The sequence below is a fragment of the Gekko japonicus genome, unplaced genomic scaffold, assembly GCF_001447785.1.
Source record: "Gekko japonicus isolate JY-2015 unplaced genomic scaffold, Gekko_japonicus_V1.1 scaffold1640, whole genome shotgun sequence".
Classification (NCBI taxonomy): domain Eukaryota; kingdom Metazoa; phylum Chordata; class Lepidosauria; order Squamata; family Gekkonidae; genus Gekko; species Gekko japonicus.
Window position 1 is genome coordinate 36,661 of NW_015173183.1, and position 9,926 is coordinate 46,586.

The window sequence follows — 9,926 nt, forward strand, 5'->3', positions numbered from 1 at the left end:
ACAGTAGTGTACCTGCTTGAATGTAATCCCTATGACCAGACCTAGAAAGCATCCCTGTGAGAATGAAACTCCCCCCCCCTTCCCACTTGTACTGGGGGGGGGCACTTGCAGAAGGGCCAGGTTGGATTTCTGAGAGTTCTGATATATGTGACAAATTTTCATGTTGAGAGAACTGTCAACAACAAAGACGGCTCTGTTTGTTTATTGCATGGGGGGGGGTGTTTCTGGTGGTGCACCCCGAAATGAAACCCCAAAGTTGTCACAGTGTCAGCTGACGTGTGTCCTGTGCTGGGAGAGGTGGAGAACGTTGGCCCTTCTGCCGTTTTTATGCCTCAGATATGGGGGGGGCTCAAGCCACCCAGGTCCTCTCCCTCCTGTTGGGAAGCTCCCTGCCCTCCCTGGACTCTCTGGTGTGGTCCAGCAGAGAGAGGAGCCGTTCCATCCAATTCCTGCCTGGCCACAGGTCACAGTCGCTTAAATAGCCCAAGCCAGTCTCTGTTGTCTCCACCAGCCCCTCCGTTCCCCTTCTCATCCGGCCGCTAGAACCCAATCGTCTTCCCCCCCTCCCCCGGGCATGGGGCCAGGGTTGTCTGATGCCCCCTCAAGATTCAAAGGGCTGCTGCCTCTGGGGCGCCCAGGAGAACCACGTGACGACTGGCAAGGTGTGGCTCCATTGGCTAGCTGATTGCTGTAGCCAGCCTTGTCAGCCCTGGCACTGCCCCGGCTTCTCTGTGGTTGGTGTTGGCCAGGGGCTGGTTGCCTGGCTGGCCTCTCAGCAGAGCACAGTACCAAGGTGGGGCTTCCTTGACAGGGTGAGTGTCAGTGGCAAGTGGGAGGCTGGAGCCAGGAGGCTCCGGGCTTCCAGGCATTGCAACAGATCTGACTGGAAGCCCGGTCTGAATAATTCACATAATTGAGACAGGCTACAGAATTTGGGTTACTTTGTTCATTTTAATTTTTAAAGCTCACGGAGCTCCTTCCACCCCACTTGAGGCCTTGAAGACCTTAAACCATCCTCCCTTTCCAGTCTTTAAATCCTGCCTCTCTCTTTGTGTGTATAAAGCCTAAACTAGATATTTATTTCTCGGAAAGTTACATCCACTTGGAGGCTCTTCTTTTCTGTATATATATTTTTTGGTATCGTACTGTCTTGTTAAGGAAAGGATTTATACGCTGGTGCTGATGGAGGGCAGCATGTTTTCTGCTCCTGAGCAAACTATCTGGGGGTGATAGTTTCCTTCCAGGGAAGTTTGACTCACTTGTATCTGGAAGCTGTCAGAAGTAGGAGCTTGAAAAGGTCGTGACAGATCACTAAAGATAAATGGTTAACACAGAGAGAGCCTGTTAGCGAGGAAACAAATGGCTTTGTCTTGTTTCAGAGGGAAGGGACAGGCCTTGCCCGTTTCTGGTGCCATCACATTTTCTGTCCCCCCCCCCCCCCCCCCCCGCCAATAAACTCATGTAAGTTAAGTTTGTAATCTTTAAGTTAAGTTATAAAATAAACTCCGTTGCAGGGCTGTGTAGACATCCTCCTACCTAAACCCACACATGCGCACACACAACCCTTTATGTGCATTGAGAGGAGGGAAGGGCCTTTGGCTGGAACATGTCTTCTCTGACCCCTTCACCAAGTGGAGAAGAACATGGCCAGACTGGGAAGACGGCACAGTGATTTGAAAGCAGTTTTATATGTGCCAGGGGGTTTGAAGAGGGGGGAGCATTCCATGACCTGTCCTCTGAAGAGAGGGGGGTGCAAGCGGAAGCTTTGTGTGAGCATCGCAGTGTGCGTAACCATGAACTGGGGTGCAAAGCCACAAAGCTCTGAGTAGTATCGAGAGTTTATAGCCTTCAGGGTATATAGTGCTGTGCTAATAATTTACAGAAAGAGTAAATTCTTGCCATGAGGAATGCACCATCTCATTTTAAATTGGGGGGGGGGGGGGGATGGTCGAGGTCAGGGCAATGAAGAACAAAAGGAAGCCAATGCAGGAAGTTGTGTCAAGGCTTAGTTTTAATTGGGGATGAGGATTAAAGCATTAAGGTAATGAGAGGAGAGGTCCGGAGAAAGAGAGAGGGCATCTCTTAGGTGTTTTAGGAAGAAGTGCCAGGCGTGGGGGAAGCGAGGGAAAACAGGCCAGAGATCCTACAGCTGCAATCCTAAGTATACTTACTTCCCTGGAAGTAAACTCCTCTAAATAAACATGATTTACAGTGCAATCCTATGTAGGGACAGTGTATTCTCAACCTCACTGAGATCGGTGGACTTAGACCGGAGTAACTGCACGGAATTGCTGTGTTGGCCCTAAGTTAAGATTGTCAGGATCTGGTTGTAAAACTGCTACAAACTGATAAAACACATTGCTTCCAGCTCAGGATGTATGAAGATACCCTTTTTATTTTTTATTATTTTGTCTTCTTAATACGTTGTTATGAGCCTTTTTCTTTCAGTGTATGTATATGCTGATGCTTCCAGTTTTTTAGTTTCTCTGACGTCATTTTAATGCCATATGCTACTTCTATGCCATTGGCACAAGAACAGGTGCCAATTTTAATGGTAGTTTTCCCATCAAAATTCATTAGTGCAGTGGGGGGGGGGGGACAGACATGGACGTCTGCAGTTTCTTCCCAAATGGGTTGAAACTGTGACAGAAATGGGAACTTGGGAACCAAAATCGTATAGTTGCACAATTTGGTAAGCTCCATAGTTCCAGCAACATAGCATGCACCAGCGTAGGAATTGCCAAAAATAAAGGGGGAGGGGAAGAAAGGGCTGACTTGACAAAGGATCCAGTCCTGCAGATCCGTGCGTGTGCGAGCAGGTGCAACCGATGATGCGATACAGCTATAATAGATGGGAGTATACAGCAACAATTTGCAGATAAAAATAATAGGAAGTTTAAAGTGTATTTTACATGATAAAAGAAAGATGAAATGGGGTGGGAGAGGAGTCTGTTACATCCGAGATGGCTCCACAGCCCCTGCCTTTTTTGTGAAGTAGCCTCCGTAGGAAAAGATTGATGCAACGAGAAGTGACCTTGGCTTGGAGCAGGAGCCAGTGATGTATGTATGAGCATCTCTTGGCTAAATGGACCCAGATTTGTAGTGCTAATATACATGGAAGCCCAGAACCAGACTCAGGATGGCAATAAATCAACAGCCACTTTGGGTGTCATTTCTGATTTATATTCCACTATTGTTCTATCACTTTAATTCGTGTCACTATCATCTGTTCATCTGGAACAGTTTTATATAATTTTCCAGTGGAGTTACCTGACAAATCCTATCAAATTAACACGGGTGCATTAACAATATTGACTCCACTGTGCGAATTCTTGGGAGTTGCTGCAAATGAGATGTTTTGTGTTTGTATGCCTTAAGGAAAGAGAAGAGGCCCACAAGGGGTTATTTGAGTTTGTTTTTTATGTATTAGGGTGGGCAGGGGAGTAGTCTGTTGTATTTCCATTACAAAGGATCTGATCATATACTGTTTTGCACTGCTTTTCCTGGGTCCTTGCAGAGCAAAAATGCAACCAAGTTTTGTTTTGTTTAGTATCAAGATGACAGCTGCTGATAATATTTTCACAGGGGAGATATGTAGATTTTGGACACCTAATGATCAGGGCTGCCTGAAGTGAAACGTCCTAATAAAGAATCCCTCTCCTAATGGAGAACCCTGCTTTCTTATTTGATTGTCACCCTCCTAGCATCCTTTTGGGCTCTTGTCGCTGTCTGTAATTGAAATATGGTATCTGGGCTGGTAGGGGTGCTCAGTGACAAATTGCACTACTTGATTAATTGAAATGCAAGCTTTGTTTGCAGCAGCTGCCTGAAGCTATACGCAGTGGTCAGATTCCAGAGGGTAACACTCTCTTGGCCTCCATGGGAGTTAAGTTTAACATAACATGCATGTAGATCACCCATTTCCCTGGCCTTGTTTTCTTTCTGATCTGGCTTTTGGAAACCACAAAGGTACAAGAGAATGAGTGACACACACACACACACAGGCCCTGAAGAGCTGTAAAGGGCTGTAAAGACACTACCAAGTTTGTGGTGCTACCACTATCGTTTTCAGCCCTGCAGGAGCACACCACTGCTTTTGGCAAGCAAGTTGCGAACCTGATTTTTGTTGCTGTGTGACACCGCAGCTTCTACATGTGGCCAGTGGCCGCCAATTGGGAATTCGCTTCCCCACACAGCAGAGAAAAAGAAGTGCCTCTGCAAATGGGCTGTTAGTATAGCCATAGGGAATCTTCCAATGCATCCAGATCAACACCTATCTGATAACAGCCGGCCCAACATGAGCCACAAGGATGGTGGCCGCCAAGAAGATGAAAAAGCCCCTTGAGTCCATCAACTCTAGGCTTCTGCTGGTTATGAAAAGTGGTAAATACGTACTGGGATACAAACAGACTCTGAAAATGATCTGACAGGGCAAAGCCAAGTTGGCATCCTTGCCAGCAACTGTCCCGCTCTGAGAAAATCATCAAAACTGTTGCTCTCCTTTAACCAAAGTGAGGTTTTGGAACTTTTGGTCGCAGAAACCAGAAACTAAGAAAATGGAGACCATATTAAATGTTCACCCATCCTCACAAATTACATGACCTGAATTCTCCATATATCATGACGTTTCAACTTGAAAGTTTTCCCATCTTACAGCAACAGTTCCAAAACTGAATTGTGGTTGTTGAGCATCTACCCAAGTCATTAATAATGTTTTAGAGCCACCGTGGTGCACACAATAGAATATCAGGCCTGAGCCTGGATTGAGGACGCCAGGGTTCAAACCCACTTGAGGGAATCTCTCAATCTGATTTAGTACAATAAGAAATAGAGCCAGGTTTAAATCCCACATCAAGCTGAAAAACTTAACTGGGTGATTTTGGGCCACACACACACCCTCACACCCTCAACCTACCTCACAGGTTTGTTTCAAAGATAAAATGGAGGAGAATATATATATATATCAGAGAAAGCAGAATAAAATGTAATGGATCCCTTAAAATGCAGTATGATGTTATGGGAAGAAGAGGGGTCACTTCCGTGGGGCTGTAAAGACACTCTGAACTCTGTAGACCAAGGGTCACTGAGACACTGCAGCCCCTCCCTCCCAGGAAGAACACCATGGCCCCAGCCATCAGCCAGAGAATGTGCAACCATAGCAATCTTGTTTCCTCCCTCCATGCCGGAAAGATTTCTGCACCCATTGTTGTTGGACTGCAGACATGAAGGAAGGACAGTGTTGCGTTGATCTTTTGTGAGCTGCCTTGGAGATCGTTGCTCAGAAGGTAGAATACAAATCCATCAGCAGGCCATCTTAACTTCCACTGGGCCAATTTCAAGGCTATGCACTAACATTAAGAAAGCATATTCAGCTCTGAGCTTCGCAAGAGCAGGACCTCCCTGCTGTTTTCTTTTGGAATGTCAGCAACATTCCATGCATGCATTGGGATTGTACATGCAGGAAAAGACTTTCATCGCCAAGTGGCCAGACACAAATCTAGACAAGGTGCAAGTTGGTTCTCCTTTTAGAAGTTGCCTTTTGAATGTCAGTCTTGCTGAAAACATGGCCTCATTTAAGGCTGCAGAACGCAGGATGTCTTTTGAATATTTGGAGAGAATTATGGCATCTTGGGGAAAGGATGTGATTGGATATTGATTAGAAATGAGTAGGATTCTCACATGATTCAACTGTAGTTGATTCATTATAGGAATTATAGTTGATTAATTGGTCAAATCTGCAGGAAAAAATGCATCAGAGAAAAGGTGCTTTGTTTTAGAGGATGATGCGGGCATGTGTTTCAATGAGCCTCCTGTTTGAAGACCCATTCCCCTTAACCCTGGCAAGAATGCCTTTTTTAGGAGGATACCATTTGCAGTTTTTATAATTACTTGAATTAAAAATAATGTTTAAAAATTGCTCAAAATCTGCTGCTTAATTAATTATGAGCATCTGTTTGGTCACTCAAGATATCTTTGATTTATCTGATTAATTGACCAGTTCTTACATGGCTAGAACTGAATACTTGTTTTCTGTATGAACCCATGAATCTCTCCAGACCACGCATGAGGAATCATGAGACAGGGGAGCAATATGGAAACCCTTCCCACACGCCCAAGATCTCCCCCTCTGTTATAGTCTAAGTTCACATGAGTTTGAGACGGTTAATCCCTACCCCATTATTTATTTTATTTGACTCAGCTCCTCTCAGTGTTCAGTCCTTATCAGTTACAGTTGGGGGTTCTGACTGTCTTTCTTTTGGACTTCTTTTCTTTGGTTAATTTACAAAGTCATGTTTTTCTGCACATCTGGGGAATCCTCAAAGTATGCAGAAACCCCTACTGTGTCTGCTGGTGGCCCAGCTTTATTGCCTCTGTGGTTAGAACAGGGCCCAGACACTTAACTGCTAGATACTGAGATTATGAAACAGCTGAATCATAGAGTGAAGAGGACACGTGATACATGTGGAGGAACAGTGTTATATTCACACAATCAATTAAATATTTGGATAACCAAACACATGAGTTTTGGAATATGAGAAGTGTTACTTATCTGATTACATTTGATCAGGCACCCACAAACACAGATGCCAGTGGCAACGGTAAATGTAATTTTGGTGGCTGACAAACAAAGCCTCCAGTGTTATTCCTAGAGTATGGTACACATTTTTTTAAAAACTAGCAACGTAGGGAAGCACAGAGTGCCCCCTTTTTTTGTCTTCAAAATGGCACCAGACTGCATTTTGTCCCGATTTACAGCCAAGGCCAGCCCATCCCCCAGACCACCATTGGCAATTGCCTAGGCTGCCCGAGGTGGGCACCAGCTAGCCCAGCTGCCACCCCCCACCTGGCCACCCACCCGCAACATCAGGGTCAGCCCTGAGAGGTGCCTCCAGCCCCAGTGAGGAGCCTGTTTCCTCCTTCCCTACCTCGGGGGGAGGGTTGGCCTGACCCTCTTCCCCTCTGCCTCGTCTCACTGGGGGGGGGGCAGAGAGGCCAGCGGCATCTTCTTGTCATGGTGTGGCGGAAGAGGGGGTGTGTGTACTCCTCCACTCCACTCCCAGGCCTTGCCCCCTCCACTGGGAGGCGAGGAGGGCAAGCAGCAACTTCTCGACACAATGCTAGAGAGTGGAAGGAAGGCACTGGCTTCCCATTCCCCACAACATGGGGGGAGAGGAGGCTGGGCACCATTTCCCCACCTCCCTGTGACGCGAGGTGGCGGCTTGGGTGCCCAGCCCAGGGCACCCAAAATGCTTGGGCTGGCCCTAGCTACAGCATGAATGTTTTGAATAGCAGAGGAGAGGTTGCCAACAAACACATGCATGCACACCCTGCCTGCTCTTCCTCCTCATTCTTGCAGCATGAAAGCTATGTATCCTGCAGAACAAGAAAGCTGAGCCTTGCTGATTGCTAGAAACAATATGGTCATGATTGGATTGACTATTTAGTATGATGTATTCTGTGCCTTAATGGAATGACAGTCTCATGTGATTGCCCATATTACCTGGCCCTTGCTCCTAGCGAATCACTGCCTTTACTTTGTCCCAACTTTTTGCCTTTTGGGAAATGCCCTTATTGAAATATGGTAAGTGCAAGCAACTAGAGTCATCATTCTTCTGGGTTCAGATCCTTCTCCAGAATGTCTCAAGCTTCACTCTCTGAAGCAGGGGAACAGGTGCGTCTTGTGGAGTGCACATGCAGGCAAATTGGTGATAGATCAAGATGGGTAGCCATGTTAGTCTGTCTAGCAGTAGAAAAGAGCAAGAATCCAGCAGCTCCTTAAAGACTAACAAAATTTGTGGCAAGGTATGAGCTTACATGAGTCACTGCTCACTTCTTCAGATACAGCTAGAATGGGAGTCCATGCCCTTATATCTTGGACAGTGGAGTGATTTCAGATGCCGAATGACATTAGCAGGCAAATGACAATAGCTGGCGTGAATGGGGTTAGGTGCAGAGGGGTAATAGACATGGAGAAATCAGCATTGGTAATGAGACAAATTGGTGTGCATGAACACTAAGGCACAGTGCATGCACCACCTCCCTTAGTGTACACTGGAACCACTGCAGCATATTAGGAGCTGCAGGTAACATATGACAATGTTGCTGTCACCCTCCTGGCTTTTAAATCAATGAAGAATAGCCTACTGTAGAATAAATAAATAAGGTAGTTGGGAGCAGAGCCCTTAATATGGGGAAAGCTTGGGCAATAATCCTTGAAATGGTGATCAGCAGACACATGCATTCTTCCCCTTTTCCCATCTGTTGAAAGGCTGACAGGGCACCATACTTGCTGTTTGTATCAATACTTCTGAGCTTCTTCAACACATTCGGCTATCTGCAGCTTGTCCCCGCTCCCCCATTTTAACAATTTAGAGAACTTTTCTTTAGATCAGATATGCAGACGATACCACTCTAATGGCAGAAAGTGAAGAGGACCTAAAGAGCCTCTTGCTCAGGGTAAAAGAGGAGAGCGCAAAAGTGGGCTTGAAGCTCAACATCAAAAAAACTAAGATCATGGCATCCGGTCCCATCACTCCTTGGCAAATAGAGGGGGAAGTCGTGGAAGTAGTGACAGACTTCACGTTCCTGGGATCCCAAATCACCGCAGACTGTGACTGCAGCCATGAAATTAAAAGACGCCTGCTACTTGGGAGGAAAGCGATGGCGAACCTAAACAGCATGATAAAAAGTAGAGACATCACCCTGCCAACAAAAATACGCATGGTCCAAGCAATGGTATTCCCAGTAGTCATGTATGGCTGCGAGAGTTGGACTATAAGGAAGGCCGAGCGCCGAAGAATAGATTCTTTTGAACTATGGTGCTGGAGAAGACTCTTGAGAGTCCCTTGGACTGCAAGAAGATCAAATCAGTCAATCCTAAAAGAAATCAACCCTGACTGTTCCCTGGAAGGCCAGATAATGAAACTGAAGCTCAAATACTTTGGCCACCAAATGAGAAGGGAGCACTCACTGGAGAAGACCCTGATGCTGGGAAAGATTGAAGGTCAAAGAAGACGGGGACGGCAAAGGATGAGATGGTTGGACAGTGTCATCGATGCAACGAACATGAAACTGAGCAAACTTCAGAGGACAGCGGAAGACAGGAGGGCCTGGCGGGATCTAGTCCATGGGGTCGCGAAGAGTCGGACTCGACTGTGCGACTGAACAACAACAACAAGGGGAGCAGTTCACAATATCTGCCATTTGATTCTTGGCGCAAACCAAGGAGCCCCTCCTTATCTAGAGCTCAATATGCACACAGTGTGGATTGGGGCCACATTGCTCACAGAGCCAAGTAGTGCTGTTATGAGGTGGGATATTTATTTTTCTGAAATCCCCTGGTTTTTACATATAGACATTGATTCCTCTTATGATCTCTTCCCTCCCTCTTTGAAAAGTGGGATTTCTCTTTGGTACCCCCTGTTCTTGCAGTTGTTTTATGTTACACACCACACAGTGTTGCTCTAGCAGGAGAATAGGAAGGTTTTGGGAGATACTCACCTGCCTCTGAGCATCTACAGAGTGAAATTCTGAAATTTTGCAGAACCTCCCGCCCTGCCTCTCCTCTCTTTGAATTTCTCTCTTTGAATTGATTAGAAACTGACTCCAGATTCTTAAAAAGAGGGGAAGAACTGGGTTGTTGGTTTTCATGGAGAAAACGGGTAATGAGGAATTAAGAGAATCACTATATCTAATAGCCAAGTTGCCCCCTCCGTGCGGATCGCTATATCCGCACTTCGGGGGCACTTGGGGGGCCGGGGGAGGTTTGTGCACACGTGGGCCAGTCCCCACGTGTGCACAAAAATCTAAAAACTGGACAAAAATATCGGGGGGATACTTAAATCCCCCCGAAACTTACAGAACGTCCCCTGCGCATGCGCAGGGAACGCTCTGCTGCCGTCCTCGCCGCCGCCGCTTTGGAGCCG

At 46.4% G+C, this 9,926-nt stretch overlaps 1 protein-coding gene across 1 annotated transcript in view; it reads left to right on the plus strand.

Moving 5' to 3' along the window:
* The window catches only part of LOC107119955 (target of rapamycin complex 2 subunit MAPKAP1), a gene marked incomplete at its 5' end in the record, with an annotated part of 50,037 nt that overhangs the window by 12,035 nt on the left and 28,076 nt on the right, over positions 1-9,926 (plus strand). The gene's annotated exons all lie outside the window — the stretch shown is intronic.